The sequence below is a fragment of the Gossypium arboreum genome, chromosome 1 (genome assembly GCF_025698485.1).
Source record: "Gossypium arboreum isolate Shixiya-1 chromosome 1, ASM2569848v2, whole genome shotgun sequence".
Classification (NCBI taxonomy): Eukaryota; Viridiplantae; Streptophyta; class Magnoliopsida; order Malvales; family Malvaceae; genus Gossypium; species Gossypium arboreum.
The window spans coordinates 100,806,869-100,822,507 of NC_069070.1; the positions used below are offsets into that span (position 1 = coordinate 100,806,869).

A 15,639-nucleotide genomic window follows, 5' to 3' on the forward strand; every position below is an offset into this window, starting at 1 on the left:
TGCTCAGGAAGACAGCTTGCAGTGAAATTATGATTATGTGGTAAACATTGACAAAAATTTGTTAATGAGTTGCTTATTGTTCTCTTATAAGCTTACAATGATCTGTAGGTGTGGTTGGCCGAATATTGTAAGGGGTTAATATGTAGTTTGTATTTGAATAGTTAGATTAACGTGTTAGTAATCCAATTGTAGGCGGTTCGTGTGTGGATCTCGTCAAGATATCGTCGCAAAACAGTGTGTAACTAACACCCTCTTTCTTAGTCCGGATCGGTAAAAGTCGAAAAGTCGAAATGCCGAAAACCGGTATTTTGTAGATTTGCGAGTGTCGCGAATGCTCGTGAGTTAAATCGATTCATGTTTTTGGTAAGCTGCAATGTTTGGACCAAAGTGCATGATTTACGTGCCCTCGATATTTTTGGGCTTAATGGGCCAAAATTGGAATGATGGGCCAACGGCCCAATTCGTAAGAACCCTCAAGACGTGATTACGTTAGTACGTGAAAAGTAGGAATATGCATGAAAAACCCTAAAAGCTGCTAAATTACTATAATACCCTATGTATGGAAAATTACTATTATACCCCTAGGTGCAAAATTACCAAATACCTCTAGGGTTAAATTGACCTAAATGCATGTTTGATCTGTTGTTATTTATTGCATGCCATGTTGTTATTATCGATGCATGGACCGGGATATTGACGGAGGAAGCATCTGAAAGTGGCTTGTCCACGTCTTGGAGGCTTTGCCTCAATTCTATCGATAATCGAGCAAAGAAAGGTCAAGCGTGGAGTGTTGGGCTAGGTGGGTTGAGCTATTCCCCACATGGAGTGTATGGCTGGTACGGGTGGAGTGTAGTGGTTGGTGGGTTGAGTAGTCTCCCCAAATGGGCTTGCATATGTTTACTGATGTTGCATGTATTTTGAAATGGGCCTATGGGCCATCTCATTATCTGAATAAGGGCTAAGGCCCAGTTTATTGTAATCTGAAAAGGGCTCTGGCCCAGTACCACTGTTACCTGAATGGGCTTAGGCCCAATAGGCTTGAGCTGACTTGGGCTTTGAATGGGTTTTCCTTATACACTGAGTTTCCCCAAACTCACCCCTTTTATTTTTATCCACGCAGGAAATCCCCAACCATAGTGGGCTTGGAGCTGTGAGGGAATTCGGAGTGGCTACCCGTTCTGAAAGTTGATTTTATTCTGGTGAACTGGACATCCTTTTATTTACGTTTGAAGTTTTTGGGCTTTTAAATGTAATAAGGCCGCTTAATTATTTTTTTATGGTTTTAATATGTATTACTAAGATAGGTAATACTTATTTTAACTGTTGAAATTGGATAGCTTTAGGGCGCGTTTTCAAAAACAACAATTGATTTCAAAATAACACGACAACAAGCAAAGCTTCCGCAATGAAAGTATTTTCCAAAATTAATCACTTTTCCTAAAAATGACTTAATCGAATCGGTTTCCTAGAAATATCCATGACGTTAAGGTGTGGCAATGGCGGTATGCATGTCTAGGATTGGATCCGAAGGGAGCTTGGTACTTAAGCAGTCCGATGGACTCACCATCTCTTTTCCGGTTTCCTACCTGGTGCACAACTTCCTTTCACTTTAACCCTTAATGAATTAATCTTTTGAACATCAAGTACGATTTTCTGGACTTAGAATGGAAATATTTTTTTTTTTACGTTTTGATGTGGCATGTCGGATCCGGCCATAACTTCTAGGCCGGGTTTGGGGTGCTACAACCTAGGTGCAGACTGAAATGCAAAGACATGCAGATTGTAGGGAAAATTTGAAATAAAATAAAATGTAAATAAAGATCAATTTAAAGGTCTGCACGAAGACGAAGGTCTAGTCGCGCAATTTGACCATTCGAAGTGCCAAAGTGCAGATCCAGCATATGGATCGGGTCTGCGCACGGATCTTCCCAACTCTACACGGCACCGTTTCAACCTCTGCACAAAATCAAGCCTAAAAAACCATAAAATCCAACATTCAGACACTTAAGAACAAATTAAAATAAAAAACCTACAGTCTATCTCCCTTATTCATTCGGCCGAACATTAGGCACCTTTCAACTGCCGTTTTGCCTCCATATTTGGCTGGTGGTCATCAAGTGAAGGCCAAATCTGGCCCTATTCGACCACGAATCCAAGAGCCTTGCTCAAACGCTTCAAGATCCTTGTTTAGGCTTTGATTACGATGAAGCAAGCAAGGACATGAAGGAACCAACATTAAGGTAAGTCCCTTTTCCCTATTTTTTTCTGTAAAAAATCTATATGCAGGAACAAAGAAGGAAAAAAAAAACTAAATTAGAACAGGGAAAAATGAATATGAAATCACGTTAGTTTCATTTCTTTTTTCTTTTTTGTATCTAGTATTTCGTAAATCCCCTTTTACAGTAAATTCAATGGCTTTTTATAGCCGGATTTTACAGCATAAATAAAAGAAAAAAAATCTATTTTCTTGCTGTCATTTGTTGTTATCTGCTGACTGCTGTTGTGGTTGTTAGTTCGTTGCAGGTGTGCATGGCATGGAGGAGTTATTCGTGGGCATGGAGCGTGGCGTACGTGAAAGAATCGGTTGGAGGCTGTGTTGGTTCATTGACGTGAAGGCCTGCTTCTAGGCTAACAAGCGGCGGCACAAGGAAAAGAAACCCTTAGGGTTTCTGCTCAAAAATGTCTTGGGCCATTTGGGCCTGTCTTAGGATAATTGGGTAGGGTTTCAATTGGGTTAAGCTTATTTGGGTTAATTTGCTTGTAAATGGGCTAGATAATTCGGTTTGTAACATGGACATTGAATTGCTGATTATTGGGTTTTATTTTGTTTTTATTATTTATTATTTTGGTTTTGGTATGGGCTCGGGCGAAATGGGCCTATTACAGCTACCCCTATTTGCTCATTGTCGTGCAACGAGAATAGAGCAAAGACTTCAAATAGGTCCAATTTTGCCCGGTTTTACTAAATCTTGACTGTAACTTTAGGTAAATAGGATGGTGACTTAAATCTGCTCCATTGCCAATACATGGAGATAAGATTCGCCATCCTTAATTTTCTCTACATCTGCTTAGGGAGATAAGATCTTCAATCTTCAGTCTGCTTCTTTGCTACATCAGGAAGATAAGACTACAATTGCCAACCTGCTCTCTTGCTACCTCAGAGAGATAAGGCTAGTGGTAAAATCTGCTCCATTGCCGATACATAGAGATAAGATTCACCATATTCGATCTGCTCCACTACTGCTTGGGGAAATAAGATCTTCAATCTCCAGTCTGCTTTCTTGCTACCTCAGAAAGATAAGACTCAATCTTTAACCTGCTCTCTTGCTACCTCAGGGAGATAAGACTAGTAAAATCTGCTCCATTTCCAATACATAGAGATAAGATTCACCATCTTTGATCTGCTCCGATGCAACTTCAGGGAGATAAGATCTTCAATTTTCAGTCTGCTTTCTTGCTACCCCAGAAAGATAAGACTCATTCTTCAACCTGCTCTCTTGCTACCTCAGAGAGATAAGGCTGGTGGTAAAATCTGCTCCATTGCCGATACATGGAGATAAGATTCACAGTCTTCGATCTGTTCCGCTGCAACTTCATGGAGATAAGATCTTCAATTTTCAGTCTGCTTTTTTGCTACCCTAGAAAGATAAGACTCATTCTTCAACCTGCTCTCTTGATACCTCAAAGAGATAAGGTTGGCGGCAAAATCTGCTCCATTGCCGATACATGGAGATAAGATTTGCCGTCTTTGGTCTGCTCTACTACAACTTCAAGGAAATAAGACCTATCACTTCAACTTGCTCCACTGCAACTTCAGGGAGATAAGTTCAGTGGTAAAATCTGCTCCATTGCCGATACATGGAGATAAGATTCACCATCTTCGATCTGCTCCGCTACTGCTTAGGGAGATAAGATCTTCAATCTTCAGTCTGCTTCCTTGCTACCTCAGGAAGATAAGACTACAATCGCCAACCTGCTCTCTTGCTACCTCAGAGAGATAAGGCTAGTGGCTTAAATCTGCTCCATTGCCGATACATGGAGATAAGATTCGCCATCTTCGATCTGCTCCGTAACTGCCTAGGGAGATAAGATCTTTAATCTTCAGTCTGCTCTACTGCAATCTTAAGGGGATAAGACTTGTACATTGAGCCTGCTCCACTGCAGCGTCAGGGAGATAAGGTTTGTTATGATCTGCTCTATTGCAACTGACACTTCAACCTGATCCACTGTAACTTTAGAGAGATAAGGTTTGTAATTTTCGATCTATTCTGTTGTAACTTCAGGGATATAAGATCTGACTTCACCGATGTTACTACACCGTCCTTTGGGGAACATGTCCTGTAGACTCGATTTTATATGCGCATGTTTATGCCCAATGATTAGGATGCTATGATTGAAATGAATCCAATGCTCCTAACTAAATGAGTGATGTCAAATAATTAGGACGCTATGATCGAAATGAATCAAATGCTCTTAACTAGATGTTATGCTTATGTCAAATAATTAGGATGCTATGATCAAAATGAATCAAATGCTCCTAACTAGATGTGTGATTTATTATGCTGTCATCTTGTTCGGCAGGTATTCTTGATAGAAAACCCAAAGAAACAATCACATTCTGCTCAGCAAGCTTGCCCCGCTGTAATTTCGGAGTCCCTTACACTGTAACTTCTGGGACATAAAGTTTGAACTTCCCACTGCAACCTTAGGGGAATAATCATTTGATTTCTTCTATTCATCCTGTAACCACTCAAAGGTATAGAATTTTCATCATCTTCAATCAATTTGACCTATTACACTATTCCCTGGGTATAATGAACAAACGTATATGCCTGATATCTACATGAATACAAAATACCATTTTCCTTTTCCGAGAACAATCCCATTGCTCATTCTTGGCCAGGATTATAACACTGATTAATATTTTCAACGGAAAATCTAAGGAGATAATCTCAATTTGGGCTTAAATATTTCCAACCCTTAAGCTTGGTGAGTTTTAAACAATAGTCCTATTTCAGGCTCCTATATTATTTAGAAACTTCCCAAAGTAATATGCGAAACTCCCTTTATGAAAGTATTATTAGTCCAAAAATCATTATTTAATGTAAAATGCTTGAAAATGATCATAACCATGGACAAGAAAGGGATTAATTGAGAACATAGCTCGAAACAAGCAAATGCAATCCAAGAAAGAAATTTACTGGGACGCGACCTGAAAAGAATAAGGTAATCAAAGATAACAACAAAAAAATGGGTAAAAATAGAAAGCTAGGTACCCTAGATATCGCAGCTTGAGCTTACCTGTACCAACTTCTTGAGGATCATTTTAAGCTCAATTTGTGTTTAGGGGATTCAGAGTACTTTGTCAAAACCCCAAGACATAACATACTTCTTTCATTGTTCATTCAGGCATAGCAAAACTATTGTATGCCCCATTTTAATCCAAATTTGAGCCGCCCTTTTCGGGTTTTCAACTCAAATCCCCTTTGGTCTCAAAGCGTCTTTTGCAGGTTTTCGCCCTGGCCTCTCCTTTTTCTTTCTTTTTTCAATTTCTTTGATTGATTCTTTCTTTCTTTTTTTGATTTTTTTCTTTTTATTTCTTTTTTTATTTTGATTTTTTTAAGGTCTCAAGCCGCCCTTTGCGGTTTTCACCTTGGCCTCTCCCATTTTAGGTAGAATACTCTTTGACTGCACTTTGAATTTCTGAACTGGGCAAATCCTTTCGGTCAATATCAATGCTCCTCCAGAATAGGCCTTCTTTACTACATAAGGTCCCTCCTAGTTTGGCAGGTTTCTTCCTTTGAAGTCCTTTTGTATAGGAAGGGTCTTCTTCAATTTCAAGCTCCCCTCATGGAATTCTCGAGGATAAACCTTTCTATCATAAACCCACATCATCTGACTGTGACAGATATCCTTTAAATTTGACTGATCATATTAGGATTGAACCCATTCTGATCCATTCAACTTTAATTCTGCCAAGACTCGAAGAAAAACTGTTTTAGTCCTATGAATCAATGTGTTGCCTTGGTGAAGATTCTGGCCCACGTTCGATAATAATAGAGGGTAAATGATAACTTCTTTATGCCAATCCTTACAAGACTCAATCATTTTTCACTATTACCTTTGCTCTATTGTTTGCTTTTCCTTTTCTTTTTCTATTTTTGTACTTTTGTTTTGCTGTTTGGATGCCTTTGTTACACTGTGATATAGTGTCTGATCTTTGAATAGACTATAAACTTTTGACATTGTGCAGTTGTATTTGAAAGTGATCCTTTTTGACATTACTTGTCAGTAACCCTTTTTTTTTTTTTGAAATTTGGTGACTATTGATCTTGTAATATTGACATATGAAGCGATCTTCACCCTCTTTATGAAGTAATCAATGATTGCCAAGATGAATCGATGTATATTAGATAAGAATGGCCTGATAACATCATTGCCCCACATAGAGAAAGTCTGTGAAGAAATGAATGAGACACATGAATCTTGTCTCTCTAAATACAGCCTAACTAATACAATCCCCTTCTATGGTGAACTAACAATACCCAAACCTCATGATTAGCATGACTACCATAAACCCATCAACATGTTCTTCTGACAATGTATAGACATTTTGTATTATCCACAGATCTTAGTATCTCAGGTATATCTTGACATGATCATGTGAGAACATCTTTCAATCCTTGGAGTAACTCAATGACGATTCATTTTGTCTTTGTGATGACTCAGATTTTGATCTTTGCCTCTTGTTCACAATGTCCACTGACCCTTTGTAAAGTAGGATCAATTTTTCAACTTGTTTTACCGTCCTTAACAAATCAGGAAATAAGTCACAATCTCTGTCATCTTCGAAGTTCTGAGATCCAATTAAACACACATCTCACCCCAAAAGAGAGTCAGTTACAGCGTTGCTCATATCATTGATATCTAGGGACCTATTGTAGGTACAAAGACAAATTCCTAAGAAAAATGATTCTAAGGATAATTATTTGTATGGTATGATCATGAATGAGGAATGAAAGCATATTTTTAAAAAAAATAGTCCAAAGAACAAAAGAATAAAGAATGAAAGAATATTTATTCAAAAAGCATGCATTTTATTGAAATAAAAATTTTTGGACACAAGTCTATTTCACAAAAGGATTCTTATTGCCCCTAGGCTTAAGGCAACAAGCGCGTTTTGAATATTACTCTAAATCAGCTTTAGAAATACAAGGATCTCTCCCACAGTCCCATTGCTTAAAACAACCCCAAATACATAAGGGTTTGGAAACCTTTATTCCCTGGACCTCTCTTTGGATACGTTATTCAAATTCCCTTTGATAATTAATGGTTACAACCCTTGGCTGACCTATGTTGACCAATTTTGAAGGCATGCTCATGATGTTCACTTCATTTTTCTCATTTCTCAAGGTTAACCTTTTGGCGCTTTCTCCCATATCTATCCTTCTATTTCTTATCGCATCTTTAATCATCTCACCGGGCATTACTATATCTGAAAAGCTCAGAGTAGCACTTCCCAACACATAGTCAATGAACGGGGCTTTCAAAGTATTGATGAAAAGCATCATAGTCTCCTTTTCCAAAAGAGGCGGTTGGACTTGTGTTGCTACCTCTCTCCATCTTTGGGCATATTGCCTAAAGCTCTCATTTTTCTTTTTTTCCATATTCTGCAAGGTAATTTTGTCGGGTGTCATGTCTGTTACATGACTATACTGCTTCATAAAATCTTATGCTAAGTCTTTCCATGAATTGATTTTAGCACGACTCAACTGATTGTACCATTTAACTGCTGACCCGATCAGACTGTCTTGGAAGCAATGGATTAATAGTTGGTCATTGTTAACATACCCTGTCATCCTTCGACAGAACATTCTGATGTGAGTTTCAAGACAACTAGTCCCATTGTACTTTTCAAACTCTGGAGTTTTAAATTTCAACGGGAGTACTAAATCGGGGACCAAACTTAGATCCTTGGCGTCAATGCCACAGTAAAAGTCAACAATCTCTATTGCTTTCAATTTTTCTTCCAACCACCTATACCGATCCTCGAGTTGTTTTGGCAGTCTCATCTTTTCTTTTTCCATTTCATCCAGATCAGGAGCTTTAAGATTAGTTGAGTTGCCCCCCAAATTGGAGCCTGAGCCTATCAGGTAATCCATTAGTGCCGAGGTACTAGCCTGATACTACTGAGTTTTGATAATAGGTACACCTTGCGGATATGTCTGAGCATTTTTTAATGTAAAACTGGGAGGGTAGAAAGGCTCCTCATTGTCCTTCCCAGTATTGATCATGGATCTTTTCCTTTCTTCAAGCCCCTTTGTCAACAATTGAGACAACTGGCTCAACATATTCCTTTGAGACTCTAGCACCAGATCCATCATATCTTGCCTAATCTTCGCCAGTTGCTCTTGCATCTGTATTTGTAACGGGTCTTGCATCTCTCTTTGAAGTTGTTCAAGTCTTTCCAATCTTTGATCTATATCTTTTGTCATAGCACGGGTACCGAAACAACACTTGGTTGGTAAATTTTTATTGGTCCCCAGATTAACTGAAATGATTTCAACTAATTAGAGACCTTTTTATGAAAATCTAATGCAAATGATGCAATGATGCAATGTAATGCAAATGCATGAGATGAATGCAAAATAAATAGAGGTGTTGATTTTGAATTTAATTCCATTAGAACAACTTTTCTAGAAAACAAATTCCTTTACATAAAACGGAATACATATACGGCATTGCTTTCATATTCCAGGCGAAGACATCGATCCCTTTTCTTCGTGAAATCCAAATCTCGCAAACCTCCAATAAATGCCTCAACTAGCTCTTCTTGGCTTGATCCAGGCCACGTCTCATTATCTTCAAGACGTTGATTAGCTCCGTTAAGAAAATCGAGATGCGACGGCTCTCGAACAATCTTTATCGGTTTGAATCTTCAGGTAAAGACTTGTATTTCCTCACGAACTATCAGCCTTCTTCCGTCAATTTAGACAACCGTATTATAATCCACTTCATCAGGAAATTCATTTTCTTATGACAAACTGTTCTATTTAGCAATCAAATATGAATCAACACCTCCTTTCTATGATGATGTAATGCAATGCAATTATAAACAAAACAAAAACAAAACACGTTAGTACAAGTGAGATAAATATCAAATAAGTACCTATTCAGGTGACCACTAAATTTGGGCAAGGTTCTACTAAAGGTGGATTCTCAAGGTTCATTATATGTAGCTTGGTTCTAGAGAAAAGGGTACCTAAACCAGCAAATTCCTCAATTCTCACCCATTATAGGCTCATATGAATCGAGTTCAGTTTAGGGGAATACATTTCCCTATGACCGTGCGGAGATGAAAATCTCACGAAATCATAGGTACGGATGTATCCCGGAAGCAATCCACTAGCCCATACAGAGGTGAAAACCTCACGAAAGCATAGTTTCTTACTCCCACTTAACAGGTATAACCACAGCGGTCATACAATGTAATATTATTCTACAAGACTCGAACCACAACAATCATGCAAACAAATACAATTAAAAGAATCATGATTTTCAAAACAAATTTTCAATTCTTTTACAAAAGGACAACAAATAATCAATTTTATGGCCTGACTCTCTTTGTTCAATCCCCAGTGGAGTCGCCAAGCTGAAACCATTTTTTCGAGTTAGGAAAAAATAGAGATCGACTAAAACCAAATGTGGAGTCGCCACCAATCTTTTGTTTAGGTGTGATTGGGTTACCTACTAAAACATTTTGTTCCATTTAAATCCATTTTTGGTCCACGTAAAAATAAATGGGCTCGGGAGCTGGTTACGTATGAGGAAGGGTTAACACCCTCAATACACCCAGAAACTGGTACAAGATTGATTAAATGCTATCCTTAGATTTTAAAGAAGTTTTGAAACATAATTCTTATTAAAACGCTTAAGTGGTTCAAGTTCGATGTCAAAATTCTCTTGTTTTAAATGTATGCAGTATCATATCCAGCACGATTGGACACGATCCTTTATACCTTCAAAAATACGATTGATTTTTGACTTTCAAAAGCTTGTACACTAAAAATTATAAAAGAAATATCCAAATATTTAGTCCAACGAAAAAATCACACCCAGCACAATAGGGCATGATTCCCCGAATTTCCAAATATTGCATATTGTCTTGCCTTTAACAAAGAAATTAAATAAATGGTTGTAAATTATCTCAAAACACATTGATCTTATTGGAAATAAAATGGAATAATTGATTTCAAAGAGTTAAAAAACCAAAAAACAACATTTTGTAAATTAAAGGGAAAATAATTGATGAATAGGGGTTAATACGCATGAAAAACGTACAATACTTGATAAGTGCAGATAACATAATCTTATTCAATCAATCAAATCAAACAAACAATTAATTTAAAACAGCAAAATTTATGAGTATGGGTGAAACAAGTAAACACGATGTAAATATACATGAAATGACGTAAGGACAATTGACTCATGACATACCAAGCAATATAAAACGATATAACACTAAAATAGTTTCTAAAATGATGGACTAACAAGCAAATAACATATGCTAGGGCTTGAAATAATTTATAAAAGGAAAAATACTAAGAATATAAATATAATTAGAAACATTTGAATCAAATAAAATACCAAATATTTAGAAATAAAACATTTATTTGAAATTTACAATATCTATACAATAAAGATAACTTTCTAAAAAAACATAAAATATGAAAAGATTGCATGTGTATAAAATATGAAACAAAATAAATGTATATGTGAATAAATTTCAAAAACAATGATATACAAAAATAACATGGAATTAAAATATAAATTATAAGATCAAATTAACTTCATCATGCATTATGTATGTACGAATATTATTCAAACATTTAAACGAAATATTATATGAAGTGTTAAAATAAAATGGTATTAAAAAACTTCAAAATAACGATTTTATAAAAAATAAAGTAAGGTTATTAAAAAATAATAAACAAGCGGATTTCAAAATAATAATTGTTAAAAATAAAACTCGATTAAAATAACATATATGTACAAATATATAAAAAGATTTGAACCGAATATTATATAAAATATTGAATTTATATGATATAAAGAAGAATTTCAACGCAAATTATGCAAATAAAGACAACGCGAGATTTTTGAATAAATCAACATGCATAAAAATATTAAATGAATTTTAAAATAATAAGTCATACAAATAGGAAGCTTAATTAAAATTGAATTAAAACATAGGGGATAATTTATAAATAAAATAAGTCATTTAAAATTAAAGAGGACCAGCGCGCCACGCATGTGAATATTCAGGGACCAAATCTGGAAATATTACAGATCCTAAAACACAGCACCTAGGCCCAGACTGAAATGCAAAGACATGCAGATTCTAGGGAAAATTTGAAATAAAATAAATTGTAAATAAAGATCAATTTAAAGGTCTGCGCGAAGACAAAGGACTAGTCGCGCAATTTGACCACTAAAGTGCCAAAGCGCAGATCCAGCACATGGATCGGGTTTGCGTGCTGATCTTCCCAACTCTACATGGCACCGTTTCAACCTCTGCACAAAATCAAGCCTAAAAACCCTAAAATCCAACATTCAGACACTTAAGAACAAATTAAAATAAAAAACCTACAGTCTATCTCCCTTATTCATCCGGCCAAACATTAGGCACCTTTCAACTGCCGTTTTGCCTCCATATTTGGCCGGCAGTCATCAAGCGAAGGCCAAATCTGGCCCTGTTCTACCACGAATCCAAGAGCCTTGCTCAAACGCTTCAAGATCCTCGTTTAGGCTTCGATTATGACGAAGCAAGCAAGGACATTAAGGAGCCAACATTAAGGTAAGTCCCTTTTCCCTATTTTTTTCTGTAAAAAATCTATATGCAGGAACAAAGAAGGAAAAAAAAAACTAAATTAGAACACGGAAAAATGAATATGAAATCACCTTAGTTTCATTGCTTTTTTTCTTTTTTTGTATCTAGTATTTCGTAAATCTCCTTTTACAGTACATTCAATGGCTTTTTATAGTCGGATTTTACAGTATAAATAAAAGAAAAATAAAAAAATCTATTTTCTTGCTGTCATTTGTTGTTAGCTGCTGCTTGCTGTTGTGGTTGTTACTTCGTTGCAGGTGTGCATGGCCTGGAGGAGTTATTCGTGGGCGTGGAGCGTGGCGCGCGTGGAAGAATCGGTTGGAGGCTGCGGCGGTTCATTGACTTGAAGGCCTGCTTCCAGGCTAACAAGCGGCGGCACAAGGAGCAGAAACCCCTAGGGTTTCTGCTCAAAAATGTCTTGGGCCATTTGGGCCTGTATTAGGATAATTGGGTACGGTTTCAATTGGGTTAAGCTTATTTGGGTTAATTTGCTTGTAAATGGGCTAGGTAACTGGGTTTGTAACATGGACATTGAATTGCTGATTATTGGGTTTTATTTTGTTTTTATTATTTATTATTTTGGTTTTGGTATGGGCCCGGGCGAAATGGGCCTATTACAGGTATGATTATCACCTTATTTCATGCATTTTTATTATGCATTGTCATCTATGTTTGTCTTGCTTAAGAAGTGTATATGAGGTTGCAATATGTACTGAGAGGTATTGTATTATGCTACTTATAGTTTAAAGTAAATGTGTGGTTGTTTTTATCTAGCATTTTGCTCGAACTTTAGTTTTAGTCCCCTAAATATTTAGGCATCATTTTCACACCCTATATGTTGTTGCTTGTACCATAAGAAAGATCTGTTGATTTAGTGTGTTGTGTAATGTGGACATTTACTCCAATTACATGCAAATATAATATGAATATGTACAACTTGGGGATTATTAATTGTGATATTTATATCTATAAGACCTTTGTAGGATCATATCTACCTCCATTTGAATCATTTAGCACCAAAGGTGCTCAAGGAGAGGCTTCCAAGTATCTCTAACACTGCTATCATTTTTGCTGTATGACTGTTACAAAGGAGTCTGTAATAGGCCCAATTCGCCCGGCCCATTATAAACCAAAATAAAGATAAAAAAACAAAAATAAAAAACAAAAACAATAAATAGCCCAAGATAATCTAATGCCCATTTACAAATTATTTAACCCAAAAAAATTTATATAATAACAGCCCAATTATTAAACTAAACCAAACTTATTATAGCCCAATAATTATACCCAAAGTCCTTAACCCAATAAACCTAAAGGTCCAATCTAAGACTAACCCTAGCCCCAAACCCAGTTGCTAATTAGCGCCGTAGCAGTAGTCTGCACTCCTGGCCATTCATTCTCGAAGCAGGCTCATAGAGCCCAGGCCAGAAGCTTCTGGAAGTCACCAGTAGCCAGCCAGGATTGGGCTCCTCACGAAACGGCCTCCTTCACATGCGCCCCTCCTCGTGCTCCTGTATGGATGCTCCTGCAAAAGAACATGCGAGAATAAGCAAATAATAGAATATGTAGTAAATTATAGCAAAGCAATTTGATTTTTCTTATTTATTTTATTTCCATTTTTCAGCTATAAAAAGCCACTGGATGTACTATGTATTCTTACGCACACTAAATAGGCATATTGAATAGAAAAATTCAACAGCAGTTTTTAAGAAGGTGATCTCCGTTTTTAATCTCTTTAATTTTCTGTTAGTTATTTTATTTGGTTTTCTTCATCATTTACTTTTAAAAAAGGAAAACAAATATGAGAGGAGAAAAGTGATCATACCTTGCGATTAGGCCGTCAGTTCTCTTTCGCTTCGTCGAAATCGGAGTTTAAAGGGAATTCCGAGGCTAAAAAATAATTCTTCGAAGCCTATGAGCGCTGGTCGCAATTCATAGTGGTGGATTGGTGTTTGAGGGAGAAAATTTAGGGTTCGGCTGAAGGAGAGGGGAAGACCTAGGTTATTTCGGCTGAATGGTTCAATTTTAGGCCTTATATAAGACCAAATACGATACCGTTTTGAGCCTGATTCAGTGGCTCCAAAACGGCGTCATATTGATTAAACCCGACCTGATCCGATCCTTTCACCCCAGGATCCGCGCGTTTTTGCGGAGAGGGGATAATCGCGCGATATGTCCTTCTCTTTTACACGGGCATTCAATCACATATTATTTATTTTACTTTATGTTAGAATTTCGGCCCTGTAATTTGAGCACGTTTGCATTTTGGTCCGCGCTACAGCGCTGCGTTTCGGGGTCTGGAATATTGCCAGCTTTAGTCCCTTGGCATTTGTGTGCATTGCGCGTTAATCCTCAGTTCAATTTTTAAAAATTTTAAATTATCCCCTTTCATTTTAAATTTATTTTAATTAAGTTTTCTATTTATATAATTCATTGTTTTGAGGAAATTCATTTATTTTTTATGCGTTGAAGTTACTCTAATAATTTTACTTTGTTTAAAAGAATCATTGTTTTGAAGTTTTTGTATCATATTATTTTAACATTATGTATAAAATTTTATTTAAATATTTATTTATATACTTGTGTACACCTAGTATTTTAATTAAGCTTTCTATTTGAAACACTTAATGTTTTACAATTCATTTAATATTTTTATATATGTGTTAGTCTATTTTGGTAATTTTGCTTTGTTTTTATTTGTATAATTATTTTGATGTTGGTTTTATCATATTATTTTAACATTTTATATAATGTCTCATTTAAATATTTTGTGTATATTTGTACATATAATGGAGTTTTCTATTTAAAATACTATTGTTTTAAAATTTATTTAATATTTTTGTGTATATGTCAAGTTATTTTAGGAACTTCATTTTTGTGTTTATAAAATTATTATTTTGAAATTCATCTTTATATCATATTATTTTAATATATTATATAGTATCTCATTTAAATACTTTTATATATATTTGTACATATATAGCAAAATTAATTTAATCTTGTATGTATTATTAATTCCATGTTGTTGTTACAAATAATTATTTCTAAATCTATTTATATATATATGTTTGGTAAACCTATTATGTGTATTTTCTAAGATTATATCTTATTATGTATTCTTGCTATCCTTTCATATTTTATATATTATTAAATTTTTCTTTATTGTATATATTTCAACAAATGTTTTTAACACTTTGTATGTTATTTGATCTAAAATCTTCATTCTATAATACATATTTTAATGATTACATATATATCTCTAGTTTGTTTTTACAAATAGTTTCAAATTCATTAATTCATCAATTCATATATTATATGTGTTCATCATTATTTAAAATTTGTCTTATACCATATTTTTCTATTTTTTTCATTTTGTTATGTATATTTTGCATTGGTTGTATTATATTAGGCTATACATCATTGTTGTACTATTTCTTTCATTTTGTTGTTATCTCAATTGTTCTCTATGCATGCTAGAAAGGTGGTTTCATTTTGCTTAGATTAGCTATAGTCAATTATTTGATTTAGTTGGTTAAGTAAGGTTATGTTATCTTCGTTCACCAAATATTGTATTTTATGCATGTATACTATCCCATGCTAATTATTTTTCTTTTGGTTTACAAAATGTTGCTTTATAATTCCCAACTCTTTAAAATCAATCATTCCATTGAATTTCAAATAAAAGTAATATGTTTTGGGTTTACAAATATCTTTAAAGATCCTAAAATAAGACAATGTTCAGTATTTAG

The 15,639-nt window shown here is 35.3% G+C and overlaps 2 long non-coding RNA genes across 2 annotated transcripts; both read left to right on the forward strand.

The window, feature by feature from the left end:
* Positions 1-1,787: 1,787 nt before the first annotated feature.
* On the forward strand, positions 1,788-2,840 carry LOC128284047 (uncharacterized). Its single transcript, XR_008274359.1, has 2 exons — positions 1,788-2,240; positions 2,514-2,840. It is a non-coding gene; the product is annotated as an uncharacterized LOC128284047 (long non-coding RNA).
* An 8,540-nt stretch (positions 2,841-11,380) lies between these two features.
* On the forward strand, positions 11,381-12,643 carry LOC108461482 (uncharacterized). The gene is made up of 2 exons (XR_001867768.2): positions 11,381-11,857; positions 12,148-12,643. It is a non-coding gene; the product is annotated as an uncharacterized LOC108461482 (long non-coding RNA).
* The last annotated feature ends 2,996 nt before the right edge of the window (positions 12,644-15,639 follow it).